Here is a 20,303-nt window from a genome sequence, read left to right on the forward strand (position 1 = left end):
CATCGGAACTGTCCACATAACAGGAGATCTGCTTCCATTGTGGGACTAAGCTTAACCGAATGTCTTTGTCAATATAACATACAAATACTGTACTAACGTCAAACTTTTTTTATTTTGCTAATTTTTTTTCCCCCTGTGATAACTTTTGGTTAGCCAAACTTATCACATATATTGCATATTAGAACCAATATGCATGACAAACATAAGGGGAAAGTCCCCCAAAGGTTTCATTTGTAGAATTAATACAAAAAAAGCACCATATTTATAAAAAAAAAAACATGTTGATAGCAATTTGCTTTATACAAATCTAGTGATTTTTGAGGTTTGTAAAGGTGCAAATAAAAAAGGACTAAACCACATACATTAAACGGAAAGATAGGCACATTTTTATTGTCTACTTCAGGCTGACGAGATTGATAGTTTGCCTGTGTATATACGGGAAGAAAATTGCACAGAGGGGTTGAACTTGCAGTCTCACGTAGGAACACAATGATCAAATGTCAGGAACATGTTTCATAGGGTAAAGCGAGCTGATTGATGTCTGTCAAATAATTTTTGACATTTGAAAAATGTATTTTTTTTTTTACCCTGTGGGTTCTAATACGTCTAATTAACTTGAAGTTATAATTCCCACCAACATTTACAGATTAAACTGCTGTATTAATGTTACAATAATTACTCCAATCTTTTTTTATGCATCAATCATCCACTTTTAGCTCCTTAAATATATTACTGTCATCAGTACAATGTGGGGTTCTGTATGTTTTGCAATGTGGGGAGTCTGAATTGTTTAGATCTGAGATCATGTTAACACATGTACAGTACAATACAGACATCTCATAAGCCTATTAAATTGCTAGGACCCCGCTGAATTAGCCAAATGGGTTTTTATACCATGGGGTTTCCATATGCAGAGAACAAACAGACCGTGCACTGACACCCCAGTTGTCACTATCAGAGATAATGTCCTACAATGCCTTGCATAGCGCTGCTCAATGCAGTGTGGGGCATGAGCTCGGTGAGCAGAGCAGTGTCTAAAAGTATTGCCTACAACAGGGGCTGCAAGGGTGCAATGGACCCTCCCACATCATGTGTATGTATATATGTGTGTACATATATGTATGTATACATAGAGGTATACATTACCAGAAGTGGCAAGTGGCAAGGAGGCGACAGCACTCAGAGGGTTAAAGTAAAAACTTATGTATTAAACATAGCACCAAACTCCAAACGTTTCGATCCCTCTGGGAGATCTTCCTCAGCGGGGTGCAGAGAGCAAGTGACTGTCAGTGACCTTAAATACCCAGCACCCCTGTGATATAAACCCCACCTACTAATTAAAAACATCATTACCAAGCACAGATACAGGTGAAGAAGCATATAATCAGAGAGAATCAGCTGAACTCGTGCTGCCCAATTCCTAAAGGTTTAGCTCGGTCACCTGACCCTGTTTCAAGAGGTATCTCCGTCTTAACTTAGCTTCTGCCTGAGTTCCGTATACTTTCCTTGGTTGACATAGCAACCGCGCATGTGCGTGAGTTCATTCCACCGCTCTAAGAGTTCACATGGCGTCCGCGATCTCCAAGGCAACCGCGCATGCACATGACGTAATCTTGCGTTCTTCGTGTATTGCTGCTCTGCTGATCCCTGTGCCTCCATTCAACGACAGTATGCAAGAAGAACTCATGTAAAACCACTGAGTGAGCATGGTGTACCAATAGTAATGAGGCATAATAGAGTTGAATCATGCAAGATAATTGAGTATATTAAACATAATGGCCCTCACAATGGCTAGGTCACAGATATTCAGGGGTCATAGGCAGCAATAAAATCAATGACAGAAATAGTAAAGCAAACAATGTAATTGTCTATTAACCGAGATTGCTATACGTGAACATGACAATGATTGACATTTTGTTTATTTAAAGAATGCCACTGTCTTTTGTATTCTATATAGATGATTATTGTGTGTGTGTGTGTGTGTGTGTGTGTGTGTGTGTGTGTGTGTGTGTGTGTGTGTGTGTGTGTGTGTGTGTGTGTGTGTGTGTGTGTGTGTGTGTGTGTGTGTGTGTGTGTGTGTGTGTGTGTGTGTGTGTGTGTGTGTATATATATATATTCGTATAGCAAAAAAAGGAAAACAGCGTAATTCTGTGTAAAATTTATTCTCAACAATAATGATTATAAAAAAGCACACTCACAAGTGTAGCTAGTAAAAAAGCATGTAGAGTTAGTTACTCTCATAAGAGATGATACTCATCTGGAATCACTCGTGCTATAGCCAAGGATCCTCATGGAACTCCACGGACAGTGTAGAAACGAATATCCACAAATATCCACGATGTAAAAGCCTCCAGAATGCCAAAAAGATGGTAAGTAGTATTAGCAACAACGTCCTGTTAATTTGTATCCCCTTTACCAAATAACAATGAGAGCCAGCAACTGTTTCGCTACATAAGTTACTTGTGGTAGCGGGATGACGTCATACGTCTCAGCATATATATACTGCACCGACACACTTTATTCGAGCAAATACCCAGTATGTACCTGGCAGATACCTGGAATGCGCCGCTCCTCACCTCTGACAAGCCCCGTTGCGTTTGCCTTCCCAGCCTGGGTTCATGCCTGGCTGACGGGCGGCTGATCTGTTAAATGATAATGATTAGGATTTAATAGGCTGCAATGCTTCGCGTGTCTACCAGATGGCATAAATTCATGAATTGTAATGCAGTATATATATATATATACTGTGCAGTATTGCAGCCAGTGGGAATAAAATGCTTCAATCCCTGCTTGGAAAATAACCCAATGCACTCAGGCAGAAAACAGTCACAAACCTCAATACACCCGGGTATACCCGAATTCGTGGGACTAGCCGAGCTCGAATAAAGTGTGTCGCCAGTGTACAGTATATATATATATTGTGACAACTCGGCCACGTTGTAGGCTCTTTCCTCACATTAAAGGCAGAAAGCATAAGAATCTGTTAGCAGGTTTATTCTTACTGGCATAAAACAAAGTAATTGTAAAAGAAAATGCCTAGCTCCTCTCTGAGCACTAACTACACAGTATACATCTTGCCCGTAACTATCCCTGATGACTACCCCACTTACCAGTTAAACAAAGCTCAGGGATAGCTGATTCACTGGCAGTGCTACAAAGGCAGACTAAATTGTCCTTACTTTAGGCTCCTGAGGAAAGTCCATCTCCTGTGCCAGGCACATCCTCTGGGCAACTTGACTCCCTCTCGTGGCTAACCTGGTTCCCAGCCAAAGGGGACTGCAGATCCCAGGTATACCCTTCTGGGCAATCCCCACAGTGTCTTGACCTGTCTCTGCAGGTTCTGGAACAGGCTGCACTTTCAGGGAGCAACTTCCTAACTTTTAAAGTCCTGCTCTGGAGCTAAATGTCTACCTCCTAGCACAGCATACATCTAGGGTGTGGTCTGCCTGCCTGCAGAGTGAGGGAGTCATCCCTTCCCTCACATTACATATACATATATATATGTAGCCCCCTTTCTCCGTGACTAAAGGAACTACGTGTGTTGGATACCTGATTGGCGTACAGGAGGCCTGATCCTCCGCCATTGGGAGCCTGGGGTGATTGCGTTCTCCCTCTGGTGACAGCGCCTTCACCTGGGAGGGATCCTAGCGCAGCTGGATAACCCCTCACAGGACCCAATACAGTCAGGGAATAAGTATACACACACTGGTATAACGAACTTATCTTTATTGACTCACATATATAACACAATAACAATACAGGCCCCACTATGCAATACCCACACACTATATATATATATATATATATATATATATATATATATATATATATATATACACACCCCGGTGGAACCCCCAAAGTACTGAGGTGCCTCGGCACTTAACCACTCTAGTGTCCACAGACAAGGCCCACCCAAAGAGTGTGTGGAGTAGATCTACCCCCTGTGTATGACCGTTGGTGCAAGTTGGATTCCTTCCTGGTCTCAGGCCAGATCAGGCCTACTTGGCATAAGATGGATCCACCAACCTGTAACGTGGTCTCACGCCACATGGTCAGTCTGAGCCTCTTCCTCTCTGTCCCTCAGGCGTCCGCCTCTTGAGGGAGCTCTCGTTGGAGGGTGTCCCTTAATGTCTCATAGCATATGCCCGGGTCTAGTCCAGAACAGACCTGGTGCCCTCCACCTAGCTGTACTTAAGGGCAGTGCCGCCATAAATTTAGCAGTGCCTCTACCTACTTGAGAGGGGCAGGTCACAGAGCAAAGAGCCTGACTATTGGGCCTTCTCTGGTCCTCTTCCCCTCAGGGGAGAGTGAGTGTGTACCATACCTCTGCCCCTGCTTGACCTGAAGAAGAGAAGATAACTCTCGAAAGCTTGTCCTATGACATAAATTGTTAGTCCAATAAAAAAGGTATCACCTAATACTGAAGAACTCATTTATTCTGCACTATATATATAAGTAACAAGTGTTCCTTACCAGGCAGACCAGAGAATCCAAGACCACGCAGCAAGAAAGGAGATAGCACTCAAAGTAACATCCAACAGATGTATTAAAGACAGGCACAATCAACCAACGTTTCGGTCCTTACAACAGGACCTTTCTCAAGGAGCACTCCCTCGAAACGTCGGTTGATTGTGCCTGTCTTTAATACATCTGTTGGACGTTACTTTGAGTGCTGTCTCCTTTCTTGCTGCGTGGTCTTGGATTCTCTGGTCTGCCTGGTAAGGAACACTTGTTACTTATCAATTTTTTATGGGACAAGCACCTACCTTCAATATTTCTGCGAGAGTGCCACCTGTCTCTGTATACTAGCACTATATATATATATATATATATATATATATATATTATATATATATATTTATATATATATAATATATATATACATATACATATATATATATATATATATATATATATATATATATATATATATATATATATTATATCTATATACACAAACACACACTTGTAACTATACTCATCTTGGAATAAAAATACTCCTTACACATTTTAACCAAGTATTTTAATTCAATAGAAAAATCTAGTGCAATCTCTGTTTCAGAGGGACTTCCCTGGCCCTCAAATCCTATCTCCGTCATCGTGAAAAATGGATGCAAATGAGTCGCATTTCTGACACAATGTTTCTGTGCTGTAAGTTTTTGGTATCGCTACTTATTTTCTATACATATTGATCAGCTTGTCTACTTCATATTGGCAGTTTAATAAATAGACCCCAGAGACTTGGTGGTCTGTGAAATACAGTTCCACAACACATACCTGCAGTCAGTAAATTGGTATCTGGATTTATTTTATTACATGGTCAGAGTGGAAAACCAGACATGCCCAAGTAGGTATTTTCTGGTCAATTATCTCAGCGCCCACTGTTAATATCATTCTTCAGTTTAAAGAGTGGGCTCTTAATGGTGTCCTCCGGTGCTGAAAGGTATCTAATACATATGGGCATGTCTGTTTCCCAAAGTCTTCACATTATTATTATTCTCATTCATGAACAGTACAACACGCCAACATATTCCACACCGCAGTGCAATGGCTGACAGCAATGCTCATATCCACCCCATTCTGATACAGCAGGTACGTCCCCTCACTAGGGGAGCTGTGATGCCTGAACTGACTGCATAGAAATCCTTGTGGCAGCCACTGCCAGAATCAACAAGTACATTGGAAATTCACTATGATGGATTCAAATAGTGGTTTACAAATGACAAGAGTCTAAACTGATTTTTACACTTCATATATAGCCCTTAAAAGAAAGAAAAGGTACGTACTGTAGCACTAGTATATTAGAAATAAAATCCCTTTTCAAGCTTCCTAGTCCTACGTGCACCTAGAGATTTTTTTCTAGTGGTTTTTTTTATTTTGTTATTTTTGGGCATTTTCATACTCCTTTTTTTCTGACGCTGTTCCAATTGTTTGATGTCCTATATAGCCCTGGATAGAAAACATAGGTCCTTTTAAATGACCGTGCTTAATGGTTAAATGTGAAGAAATGTCATACTTTTACCTCCAGCTCACACACAATGGTAAAAGTAAATGCAAAGGATGTTTTATCCGCCATGTCCTAATGGGTTGCATTAATTGGAATTACTGTTGAGTTCACATAGTGTATAAATCAATATTCACCATCAAGGGTCAGGAGCCGACACACCAGGGCCCCTTATGATTTACCAGGCACATCATGCCTTTTCTGCTAATTTCACGGGGAGATCACGATCCCAGCAGAGGAGCGATCAGATCATCGTGAGTTATCAGAGGGGGGTGTGGCTCTCGCCTAATTCCTTGGTTAATCTAGATAACAAAGGAAAATGCTGGCAAATCAACAGTGCCTTTAGTAAATGTTTAGAAATGCTAAATTAGGCATCCTACACTGTGGCACTTTTCTACAACTGGGACACATACAGTATATTTCCTTAAAAATGAAGACTTGTGTCTTCCTTTGGGTGTTATGTGCAGAGAACCAATAGTTTTTTGTATTTAGTAAACTACACTTCAACTTCCTTTTTAAAAGATGAGCTGCCCTATTTTCCTCTCCTGCATTATCCCTACATGTAAAATATACACATAAAAAAAAAACAAATAGGAAAATGGTGTCTAAAGGGTTTGGCATCTTGTGCTTTTTTCAGCACTCAAGCAAATTATAACTCATTTTTGAATGGCACTTCAACTGCTGAATGCATTGTGTACTCCCTGATCGCTGTTATAATGTTGAGTTAGGCCGACATGACAACATTTGTTAAACTATCAAACATATCTTATTCGATTAAATACATGTAAAGATGGTAGACAATGGGCCACTGTAATTTATGCAGTTATGAGGGACACAGCGCTACGAAAAATCCTGTGTGGCCAAATATGGCAAATATCTATTCCACTAGTAATACTTTTTTTTTAAACTGTAATATAAGTTCAGAACAGGAATCATAATAAAATTGCCGACATTCTTTAAGATGTGAGGTTTCTTTTTCAAAAGCACTTCAAAGGATTGAAACACTGAGCAGTGAAAGAGTGCGATTTACGTTGTGTGCTCAGCTACACAATTGACCCCCTCCCCTTGTCTTTAGAATGCTCCTCGACGGTGGTTTTTATTTTTCCTGGTGTAACTTTCCTGAAACGTTATACAGTATCTTCGTAGCAGCCCACCGCAGAATGCTTATGTCATGATATCAAGTGTCCGGTACATGAAAAAGAACTCCATGCTGGGGCTGCAAAGCAAGCCCTGCGCTCCTGCTTCTTGGACGTGCATCTCCTGCTTCCTGTTAATGGAAAGAGGACAGCACCATGGACAATTCATTGCAAACATGTATTTCATAGATGGTGGAGATGGAGTACGACACATGTTCACAATATAAATATGGAAAGAGACACAAAGGATATTCATATTTCACCATCTCTCATCTACTCCTCGCTCTGTGTTGTTTGCTTTTAGTCGAAACCTGAGACTCAAAACAGAGCCTCAGCACCCAGAATAAAGATTGTTGACACAGATTTGATGTTGAAACTCGAGCCAGCCCCTCTTGGTATTAATATCGTAACGAGCAGGTTTAATCCAGTCAAAGAAGTGATTGAATATCAGTTAATGTCTTATCTTATCGGAAACTTTTGCATTGCCTGATTTGCCGCTGTTTATTTTTCTTTTGGAAAAATGACTGCAAAACTTTTCTAGAACTTCAAACAGGATGTTTATCTTCATGTATATTTCTGGGTAAAGCATATTAAACATAAATAAGGACCAGTCTTAGAAGTTATAACTCACTTCTGGTTAGGAAGCACTAACTGTCAAAATGACCATTTGTTGCATGGAAATTCTGTTCCTGTACAACCCGGAAACGTATCCTCATTCAGTTGAAACTACTTGACCACATACTGCTGCGACACACTTTATTCGAGCAAATACCCAGTATGTACCTGGCAGATACCTGGAATGCGCCGCTCCTCACCTCTGACAAGCCCCGTTGCGTTTGCCTTCTCAGCCATGGTTCATGCCTGGCTGACGGGCGGCTGATCTGTTAAATGATAATGATTAGGATTTAATAGGCTGCAATGCTTCGCGTGTCTACCAGATGGCATAAATTCATGAATTGTAATGCAGTATATATATATATATACTGTCCAGTATTGCAGCCAGCGAGAATAAAATGCTTCAATCCCTGCCTGGAATATACCTCAATGCACTCGGGCAGAAAATAGTCACAAACCTCAATACACCCGGGTATACCCGAATTCGTGGGACTAGCCGAGCTCGAATAAAGTGTGTCGCCAGTGTACATGCAACAGGTTCCTACTTTAGACAGGACTTTTGGGCTTAGGGCATTATTTACCAAGCTGTAGTAGTGGTTTAACATGCACTGTTCCCATCTAAATGAACGTGTTACCATGCACTAGACTCAGACACCAATTGTTGTTGGGACAAGTTGGTTATTGATGGTTTCATTGGTAGACTATAGCAAAAGGTAATTTGATAACAGAGAGCCTGCTGAGCTGGGACAGAGATTCCAGAGGAAAGTGTTAGCAGAGACAGGAAGACTGGTCTCAGTATGGGCCAGTGACCCTGACATAATGTGTGGGTAAATTAATGGAAACACAGCTGAAAGAATTGTTGAATATCTACAAACCAACAATTTACAAATGCCAGGCATCGTGGATTTGCTGGGGAAGATCATGTCAAACAAATCAGTTTGACTCAGTAACTTAGGTCAGGGGAGCGCAAACTTTCCCCGCGGTGCCCTCCCCTGCCTGCGCTCCCCCCTTGCTCGCACCCCCTCCTTAGTTTGTCTTCGGCGTCAAATGACGCCGCGGGGTCACGTTGTCATTTGACGCCGCGTTGCCATGGTAATACGTCACCGAATACAAAGTAAGGGACGTTGCAGAGGCCTCACGCGATTCCCCAGCATTTAATTTAAATGCCTTGGGGACGAGCGTGGGGCCTTTGCAACTGCCACGTCCCCCCTGAAAAATCTCGCGCCCCCCAGTTTGCCCTGACTTAGGTAATAGATCAGGGTGGAATATAGAGGGTGTAGATGTAGCTGTCATGGTAGAGGGGGTTTGGCCCGGGATTAAAGGGGTTACACCCCATTTGGCCACCCCCTACTCTCACCTGGGAAGCAAGGGGTTAACTGGACTGTGGTCCAGTAATGTGTTTTTACCTTGCTTCAGCATCCTAATGTATATTCCCCTGTAAAAAAATGTATTGTTTCTGTTCCAGTGTTGCCCCAACACATACACTGGGATTGATGCGGGAGGTTTAAGGGGTTAATGAGCTACAGTTTAGGAAAATACAAATATGTGTGGTGTCTTTTCAGAAATATCTGGGCTTCAACAGGCTTGATTGAAGTTGGGTGTGAAAAGTACAGAGGGGGTTTAGTGTACAGTATGTTAATACCTAAGTTGCAGGCCAAGGGTATATTGCTGTTAGAGACAGCTAGGACCCAGTCTGGAGCATTGGGTGTGAAATATAGCACCTGTGACAAACGTTCTCTAGACAGGGGGCCCAGCTTCAAAGGATTTCTTGACAAGGGGTTATGGGGCCAGGGGTGCGGTTACACCAGGGGATATCAGAATGAGTGACCTTATTAAATATAAGAATACCATGAGATGTCCTCGGCTGAACATGCTAAAAATTACATATGTGTAAATATTACCGTGTAATACTAAAGACTAAATATTACCGTGTAATATTAAATTAAGAGAGATATTAATATCTGTCTCTTGGGACCTGCTAGACATCATGTGTCTGTAATCGTTATTTGCGGGTCGGTCGGGGGACCGAGCCGCAAATAACGATTACAGACACATGATGTCTAGCAGGTCCTAAGAGACAGATATTAATATCTCTCTTAATTTTAGTATAACACGGTAATATTTAGTCTCATTGTGAGCGTCATGCGTGCCGGAATGTATTAATATGACTTGCGTGCCAGTAAGTATTACTAAACTGAAGTTATGAAGTTATTTAGATAGGAAAAGCAGTTTTTAAAAGTCCTTGGGTGGGAGGAGTTTTACTCTGGGGAAAACTGTCAACCTCACCACTGATTTATGAGAGGGTCTGGGTTTAGGTTGTGTTCAATGGGAAATAATTGTATAAGAACCAGGCTCAGCCTATGGCTATTGTCTTTCGTGTCTTGGTGATTTTGAAGATTGCTGTATGAACTGCCAGTCCAGAATTATGACTGTTTCATCATTCCATCTTAAGTAAGTGCTTATATTTTGTCTGTTATTTGTACAATCTGTTGTGTTCACCTTTTTCAAGCAATAAATTATATTTTATCATATCTAAGCCTCGTTCAGTTCAACCCAGTTATATTTTTGGTGTGTATTATTAATAGCCTGTCACAGAGTTACCGTCACAGGCTTTATTAATAAAACTGGTGGCAGCGGCGGGATTGAACTGGACCTGTATTACAGTGTACGGCGGGACTCTGTAATATAGTTGGAACTCGAGAGTAATTGCGAGTTCCTAAGGCTAAAGATATTGGACACACAGTGTACAACATATAACACAAGATATGGCACCTCCTCACTATTCCCCTACTTGGGAGAAGCATTGCCTCCAGAACCAAAGTGCCGGCCATCCGTGTGACTGGAGCCGGGCACCGAGACCGGAGGAGTGCATCAAGTTGGCGCGGGGACCAGCAGCCGGCAAGGCTGAGAGAGGCGGCGATCGGTGGGCATGAAACCCGGTCGGCTGAGCAAAGTTCCACAACTGCAGCCGCTGTAACCATCCAACCGCCCGGAGAGCAGGGAATGGACCCAGCTCCGGGACGGCAGAGACTTGTGCAGGGACGGGTGGTCTCGGAGACCACAGAAGTCTTGCACAAGGAGAGGTAACGGCCGTTGCGGTGGCCCGTCCATTTTCCCTCAAAAAGCTATCACTGGTGTGTACACTGTGAGACGTGGTTCCCGGCGAAGTGGAACCAGTTCATGGCGTTGGTGCCGCACCGACCCGCTTAACCCCTCCCAGAACCCGGCACTCGAGCAACTCCGCTCTGGACTCAGCAGCCCCTTGCGGGGGGTAGTCCACCGGTGGCAGAGAAGCTCCGGAATGAGCCCGGCGCTCAAGCAACTCCGCTCTGGACTCAGCAGCCCCTCGCGGGGGGTAGTCCACCGGCGGCGGAGAAGCTCCGGAATGAGCCCGGCGATCGAGCTCCTCTGCTCTGGACTCAGCAGCCCCTTGCGGGGGGTAGTCCACCGGCGGCAGAGAAGCTCCGGCAGGCGCTGCGGCACTGCCAACAAACGGGCCACAATAATGCCCAGTGCCCGGACCGTGCGTGGTCGGGCAAAGAAGCCCCTCAGGGCCAGCGCTCACGAGCTGCGGAAAAGATGACCCAGTTAGCGGCATCCTCTGATGGCTCCCGCCCAGCCGGGGCGACAACCCTTCACGGGACGTTCCCTGGAGAACCTGGCCGGGCTGCACTGGCAATAGCGGCGGAGAGCGGCGGCCATCCATCAGATCCCGGCGGGGAACCGGCGGCGGAGAAGAAGCCTCCCTTCTGGCATCCTGCCGGTGGCTATTTTATTTGGGGGAGGGTTGGGGTGTGCGGGAGGTGGGTGATTCACATTGTTTGGCGGAGTCGGTGATCCCCAGCGATGACCGGAGCCCCACGATCCACACCAGCGACCCTGTAGCAAAGCCGGGTGCTGTTGCGGCAGCTACCCGGGGCGCACCCTCTGTGGCGGAAGAGCCGCGATTCCGGCAAAGTGCATGAGCCCTTTCTGAGTGGGGGGAGGGACAGGGATTGCGGGAGGGGGTTATTTTACCAAGTTTGAACGGAGCCGTGTTTCTCCACGAGGACCTGGGACCCTTGTCCTGCACCGTTTTACCTGTGCCAAACCCGGGAGCTGTTGCGGCAGTTGCCCGTTGCTTCCTGGCTAAACTGATGCCGGTGGCAACCACTCCAGTCCCCCTGCAATCGGGACCAATGAAGGCGGCGGTCTCTGCGGAGACCAGCGAGGTAAGCCAGACCCAGTCGCAGACTGACCCTGACTTATTTTTTCCTATGACTGTACCCTGTTGTTTCACTATAGGGTGACCGGGGGGTGGCAGGAGATAGGGGCACCAGGGGAGGGGAAGGAAGGGCAGCTTGTAGGGCAGCTAGGCTTCCCCATTACCCTGGCGGAGCATCAAGGGGACTCTCAGTTAAGAGCCCCACTGTTGCAGCCTTGCTATGGGCTGGAGGTATCAGGGGTTGTGGCACAGTTAGACCACCCCAGGGTTACCTACCGGCCAGGAGCTAAGGTGGGTGCATCTGCACCAGCAACCCTGAGCTCACCTCCGGTAATGGGGACACAGCTTCAGGGAGAGGGGCTAGCCCCGTTAGCACCCAGCTCTAGGGTAGAATTGCCTGGGAGAGGGTTGGGTGGGCCAGTGGGAACCCAAGGAGGGAAGGCAGCAAGTGAGCCATCCAGATTTCCCCATTACCCTGGCAGAGCCTCAGGGGGTCTCTCGGTTTAGAGCCCCACTGTTGTTGCCTGGCTATGGGCTGGAGGTATCAGGGGCAGTGGCACAGTTAGCCCCGCCCCAGATTACCTGCCAGACAGGAGCCAAGATAGGGGCTTCTGCACCAGTGCCCCTGGGCTCCTCTCCGGTAATTGGGAGGCAGTGTCAGTGAGATGGCCTCACTCAGGTGTCCCTAGGATCCAGGTTAGGAATAGCTAGGGAGAAGCGGAGTGAGGCAAGGCTGCAGGTAGGTAGCCAGCACTAGGTCTCAGTGGGAGAAGAAGGGCCAGTGGTGGCCGGGGAGGGAAAGCAGCAGGTATGGCAGCTAGAGTTCCCCATTGCCCTGGCGGAGCCTCAGGGGGTCTGTCAGATCAGCAACCCCTTGTTGCAGCCTGGCTATGGGCTGGGGGTATCATGGGCAGTGGCATACTTGTGCCACCCCAGGGATATCTGCCAGCCAAGAGCTAAGGCGGTTGCATCTGGAGAGGTGCCCCTGAGCTCATCCCTGGTAAGGGGGAGACAAGATCAGGGAGGTAGGTGCACTCAGGTAGCTCCAGTGTCTGGGTTAGGATTGCCTAGGGGGGAGCGGAGTGCAGGTGGGCTGCAGGGAGGTAAGCAGCAGGAGTCATCAGCAGGGGCTGAGGTGTGGGGCCTAGGGGAGGCTAGGCAGGGAGACACGGTGGAGCAGGGGGAGATAGGAGGTCAGTGGGGTGACAGGCAGCTGGCAGAAGCTAGGGATGGGCTAGGTAGGCAGGAGGTCCCTTGTTCTGACTGGCCAGGAGTGACCCCCCTGACAGATTCCCCAGGGTTCCCAGAGGTGGGGCTGTGGGTAGGTAGGCAGCCAGGAGCAGTAGCCAGGGCTAGGGGGGTACAGCAGAGGGTTCTGTCCCCAGGGCAGCCAAGGGTAGCTACAGGGAGGAAGGGCAGCACAGTGGAGGGGAGAGGAGTGCTGCTGGCCCTAGCAGCAGTGGCGGTAGCAGGTGCTTGTTTCCTGGCCTTCAGTTTTGAGAGGGCAGGGGCAAAGCACCTGGGTACCAGGGACCCCAGTACAGAGTACTGGGAGATTGCCTTGTCCCAGGGGGCACAGGAGAGGGTAAAAGTCAGCACCCCAGGTGGTTTCTGGATTCCAGAAGTGATGCCACTCAGGGTGGGGACTGCCCTAGAGCCAGGGAGGAGAGGCAAGGGTACAGCGGAGCAGCTACAGGGGGGCACAGGGCCAGAGCAGGTAGGGTCCCTACAGGATAGTGACATTGCTCTTTCCCAGACTTGGTTGACAGGAAAGCGACGGTCTGTGTTTGATAGCTGGTCTCTCGCTGGTGCAAAGACAGTCTCCAGTCCAGTCCAGTCTCTGGGCAGTATGCAGCCTGGTCTGCAGAGGTGCCCCTTCACAATGGGCTTGGTTCACCAGGCACTGGGTGGGGGGCAGAGGGTGGCAAAGGAGGATGCCTGGCGGCCACGTTGGAGCTCTGCTCAGCAGGATCTGGACTTCACTATCCAATGTGGCCAGGACAATGTACTGGACAATGCCAGAGGACAATTTTGCCAGGCCAACCCCTCAGGACTTATTGAGTGCTTCAAGGATGCCCGTGGTGTCCCAGTGCCAGGGGGGGGGAGCTGGGGCACCAGGCACCCATTGAGCAGGGGAGGTAGAGGGGGTTTGGCCCGGGATTAAAGAGGTTACACCCCATTTGGCCACCCCCTACTCTCACCTGGGAAGCAAGGGGTTAACTGGACTGTGGTCCAGTAATGTGTTTTTACCTTGCTTCAGCATCCTAATGTATATTCCCCTATAAAAATATATTGTTTCTGTTCCAGTGTTGCACCAACACATACACTGGGATTGATGCGGGAGGCTTAAGGGGTTAATGAGCTACAGTTTAGGAAAATACAAATATGTGTGGTGTCTTTTCAGAAATATCTGGGCTTCAACAGGCTTGATTGAAGTTGGGTGTGAAAAGTACAGAGGGGGTTTAGTGTACAGTATGTTAATACCTAAGTTGCAGGCCATGGGTATATTGCTGTTAGAGACAGCTAGGACCCAGTCTGGAGCATTGGGTGTGAAATATAGCACCTGTGACAAACGTTCTCTAGACAGGGGGCCCAGCTTCAAAGGATTTCTTGACAAGGGGTTATGGGGCTAGGGGTGCAGTTACACCAGGGGATATCAGAATGTGACCTTATTAAATATAAGAATACCATGAGATGTCCTCGGCTGAACATGCTAAAAATTACATATGTGTAAATATTACCGTGTAATACTAAAGACTAAATATTACCGTGTAATATTAAATTAAGAGAGATATTAATATCTGTCTCTTAGGACCTGCTACACATCATGTGTCTGTAATCGTTATTTGCGGCTCGGTCGGGGGACCGAGCCACAAATAACGATTACAGACACATGATGTCTAGCAGGTCCTAAGAGACAGATATTAATATCTCTCTTAATTTTAGTATAACACGGTAATATTTAGTCTCATTGTGAGCGTCATGCGTGCCGGAATGTATTAATATGACTTGCGTGCCAGTAAGTATTACTAAACTGAAGTTATGTAGTTATTTAGATAGGAAAAGCAGTTTTTAAACGTCCTTGGGTGGGAGGAGTTTTACTCTGGGGAAAACTGTCAACCTCACCACTGATTTATAAGAGGGTCTGGATTTAGGTTGTGTTCAATGGGAAATAATTGTATAAGAACCAGGCTCAGCCTATGGCTATTGTCTTTCGTGTCTTGGTGATTTTGAAGATTGCTGTATGAACTGCCAGTCCAGAATTATGACTGTTTCATCATTCCATCTTAAGTAAGTGCTTATATTTTGTCTGTTATTTGTACAATCTGTTGTGTTCACCTTTTTCAAGCAATACATTATATTTTATCATATCTAAGCCTCGTTCAGTTCAACCCAGTTATATTTTTGGTGTGTATTATTAATAGCCTGTCACAGAGTTACCGTCACAGTAGCTTACCTAAAAAAAAATGTTTTAAGGCTTTTGACAACATCCCACATACTGTACAACACAACATACTGTACAACACAATATCCCACATACTGTACAAGGTGCAATTACTGGTATTGGGTTCTGAGGTGGTTGATTGGCCAAGATATTGGCTGAGGGATAGGCACCAAAGAGTTGTGGTAAATGTCTTTACTCGTGACATTAAAGAGCGCGGGTGATCTGGAAGTATAGCTCTTTGCACATGACACAGAGATGCAACAGGGTTGACACTGCAGGAGGGAAAAACTAAATGATTATTGATTTAGGGAGATTAATGGAATAGTAAGCACTTCTCTGACATTATATTAGAAACAAAAGGGTTTACCTGACTTGTAGCAGTATTTAAAAAAATGCAAAAATCTGCCACAATGGGCAATCATTATAAAGAGTCTGACGCTTTGCCGCTGAGTTTTAATGGGTAACTTTTCAAAATGCAAGGAATGCCAAATGTTTGCTTTGTGGCCATTTGTGTAAATATATTTGGGTGATTAACATTAAAGTGGCCACAGGTTACAGACCTGTCTGAGACATGGGAATGTGTTCACAAGTGATATTTTTATTTGCTATTTTTTCTTGGCACTTTCCAAGGTTTCCATCACTCTGGCACTTCTTACATCTGGTAATTTATGGGTTTACAAACTTACAAGTGTTTTTCTTTTTGGCCCATATTAAATATCTTAAAACTCAGAAGAATGTAACTCGATACTAAAAAAAAAAAAACATGAAATATGCGCATAAAGTCGCGTCAAATTATAAATGCAACAAATGTAACATTTTGTTTTCACTCAAGACGTGTCAAAAATATTTCATCGTTATTAGAAGAGACACCCACAGTTCAGTCTCGCTTCTCTTCTTTTATAACACACAGCATGATTACTAACACTGCCAAGTTGGGTGCTTCGGTTTACAAGCTGGTATTTTAGAGAAGCCTGATGCTGGAAACATAAACAATATGTGCTGCAAAATAATGCAATTTCTATCTAGATGTTTCCTACAAGGTGTCATTTCTAAGTGTTAATATTACAGAAGGTAAAACCCTGTGCTAATGCACTTGAACAAAGTCTTTCTTGAGTCATGTAAGGCTTTTAAAAGGTTCCACAAAATGTCTTTGTTCCTTTTGTTTTTGATTCAGATTAAGTGATGTATGTGTATGAGTGATAAAAACTACTGTAACTCTGATAAAATAGAGGCTCTTTGATCTGACACGGAGACAGATGCTTCCCTTCGAGACTCATTCATGAGCAGCAACAGACAAGAGACCTTCAATAGTTGATTCCTGCTCTTCTTATTTTTAATAAGTGCGGTGCGGAAGATGCAATGTAACATTTGTTCCGTATTAGAAAATAAATTTCAGCACAGGTGGTTAATCTATAATCGTCTGTACAGGGATATATGTATATGTGCTCACAAGTAATATTTTTATTTGCTACAGTTGTGTGAAAAAGAAAGTACACCCTCTTTGAATTCTATGGTTTTACATATCAGGGCATAATAACAATCCTTAGCAGGTCTTAAAATGAGCTAAATACAACCTCAGATGAACAACAACACATGAAAACGTTCCTTTATCTTTTACATATATCCCCATTGCGGCTTTATATTTGAACATTTGTTTTATTGTGGGACTTGTCTGGGACTCGTTTGACCACTCGATCGCATATCGCCAAGGAGTGACGCACCAAAGACGCGACCGGCCGAGAGACGCTGCCGGATGACGTCACACGCTAGCGTGGACCAACCAGGAAGTAACGCGGCGATCAACCCTTCGGAACCACCGCCGGGAGCTTCTTGAACACGCGGGAAGGTTCCCCAATGCTGAGCTGTACATGCCGATTCTGGATATCAGCAGCTTGAGGGAGGACGTCTAAGTAACCTGTGTTCGTGTCCTGCTGTGCCTGCCGAGTGGTAACATGTCCCTAACATGTCATGCTATTAACCCTGTTTTTTGATGTACGTGCAATACTCACCCTCACATTATAAATAATATTTTTAATATACTACACAATGTTTTTTTTGCGCTGTCTTTTCTTTGTTTTCATGTAGCCTGGTGTTTGAGCCATTCCCATTGACCAGCAGCACAAAACCTCACCTATCAGGTTGTATTGTATAACCCATATTCAAGTCACTATTTTTTATCACAGATCACATACTGTATGAGCGCAAGTTTTTTGTTTTCACTTGAACAACAACACATGTCATATTACACCGTGTCATGATTTATTTAACAAAAATAAAGCCAACATGGAGAAGCCATGTGTGAAAAACTAAGTATACCTTATGATTCAATAGCTTGTAGAACCACCTTTAGCAGGAATAACTTGAAGTAATCGTTTTCTGTGTGACTTTATCAGTCTCTCACATCGTCGTGGAGGAATTTTGGCCCACTCTTCTTTACAACGTTGCTTCAGTTCATTGAGGTTTGTGGGTATTTGTTTATACAAAGCTCTCTTAAGGTCCAGTCACAGCATTTCCATCTGGTTGAGGTCTGGACATTGACTGGGCCATTGCAACACCTTGATTCTTTTCTTTTTCAGCCATTCTGTTGTAGATTTGCTGGTGTGCTTGGGATCATTGTCCTGTTGCATGACCCAATTTCAGCCAACCTTTAGCTGTCGGACATATGGCCTCACATTTGATTCTAGAATACTTTGGTATACAGAGGAGTTCATGGTCGACTCAATGACTGCAAGGTTCCCAGGTCCTGTGGCTGCAAATGCAAAAAATATATATCAATAGTAGCGCTCTAATTGTAAATAAAAACACGTGTTAACACTATATTAACATTCAAAACCAATTATTATATAAATGTGGTGATACAAACGAGTTCTTTGGATGCTGCTGTGACCCAGTGCAGGATTGCTCTCTCAATCCCAGGTGAGTATGAAGGACTGATGATCAGTGGGAAGCGCAAACATGTGGAATCATAAAATATATCTAATGGTGCAATATTGTTATATAACAGGTAGGGTGTCTTCTCAAGGTCTAAGGATAATATACTCACAAAAGTGAGGGTGAATCAGTGTTCGTAATGGTATCTTTAAGTTGTGCCTCTTCAGTTATGAGGAATCAACTTCAGCAATGGTGTACAGATGAGTCCCTTTAAATGGTTAAACACAGAGAACCAAACATAGTGCGATCTGGATAAAGCTGTATTACAATCGTAACTATATTACAATACACTCACATGATGTATGATGTTTTTAGGCATTTAGATACACAATCGATCTCGCCTCCGGTTTCTTTCAACTTTCTGTTTCCCCTCTACTCGGCGTGCGTCTCACGCTGCATTCCAGCAGATGCGGATGTGACATCAACCAGGCTGGGGGGTTCCGGTTGGCGAGGTGGCTGTGGATCACCTTCACTCTACGCGTTTCACCTTTCTCGGTTTCTTCATAACTGAAGAGGCACAACTTAAAGATACCATTACGAACACTGATTCACCCTCACTTTTGTGAGTATATTATCCTTACACCTTGAGAAGACACCCTACCTGTTATATAACAATATTGCACCATTAGATATATTTTTTGTTTCCACATGTTTGCGCTTCCCATTGATCATCACTCCTGTGGCTGCAAAACAAGCCCAAATCATCACTCCTTCACCACCGTGCTTGACAGTTGGTATGAGGTGTTTGTGCTGATATGCTGTGTTTGGTTTTCGGCAAACGTGGCGCTGTGCATTATGGCCAAACATCTCCACTTTGGTCTCGTCTGTCCAAAGGACATTGTTCCAGAAGTCTTGTGGTTTGTTCAGATGCAACTTTGCAAACCTAAGCCGTGCTGCCATGATCTTTTTAGAGAGAAGAGGCTTTCTCCTGGCAACCCTTCCAAACAAACCATACTTGTTCAGTTTTTTTCCAATTGTACCGTCATGAACTTTAACATTTAACATGCTAACTGAGGCCTGTAGAGTCTGAGATATAACTCTTGGGTATTTTGCAATTTCCCTGAGCATTGCACGGTCTGACCTTGAGGTGAATTTGCTGCAACGTCCCCTCCTAGGAAGATTGGCAACTTGCTTGAATGTTTTCCACTTTTGAATAATCTTTCTCACTGTAGAATGATGGACTTTAAATTGTTTGGAAATGGCCTTATAACCCTTCCCAGATTGATGGGCAGCAACAACTGCTTCTCTAAGATCATTGCCGATGTCTTTCTTCCTTGGCATTGTGTTAACACACACATGAATGCCCCAGACCAGCAAACTGCTAAAACGTCGGCTTTTATAGAGGTGGTCACACTTGCTGATGATCAATTAATCAAGGACATTTGATTAGCAGCATCTGTGATTTCTCTTTTTTTTACCCATGTTATCAAGTCATCCCTCTGTTTATTGTTAAGAGGTCCTTTTTCACATAGGCTTTGTGCCTTTTTATTTCATTTATCCTCTCAGTCCATTTGTTTTGAGAGGTTTTTTGTATACAGAGTTGCACTATATTTCTTTGTTTTAGATTTCCTATGTACCCACCGGTGACCAGCGCTCCCTGATTTCCACAAACCACAACATACCAAGGATCATCTAGGAAGGTCCAGCGAGGGTTGAGCAGCAAAGTGTCACCATTTGTATATTTTATTGTTTATTGTATTGTTTAATATTGTATGTTCAGAACATCAACAGGAGCGCCTGGTGAATTTTTTCTTTTTATCCTTTTTTTTCCAGCCCCAGTCAGACCAGAGATTCCAAATAACCCACCGGTAATGCTGTCTAAAATGAAGCCAGCTGAAGACCCAGAGGCATTCCTCCTCACTTTTGAAAGGGTAGCCAAGGCCCACGGCTGGACAGTTGATCGCTGGGTAACGACTCTGGCTCCACTCCTCATAGTAGAAGTTCATGCAGCCTACCAGGCTCTTCCGG

The sequence above is a fragment of the Ascaphus truei genome, chromosome 4 (genome assembly GCF_040206685.1).
Source record: "Ascaphus truei isolate aAscTru1 chromosome 4, aAscTru1.hap1, whole genome shotgun sequence".
Lineage (NCBI taxonomy): Eukaryota > Metazoa > Chordata > Amphibia > Anura > Ascaphidae > Ascaphus > Ascaphus truei.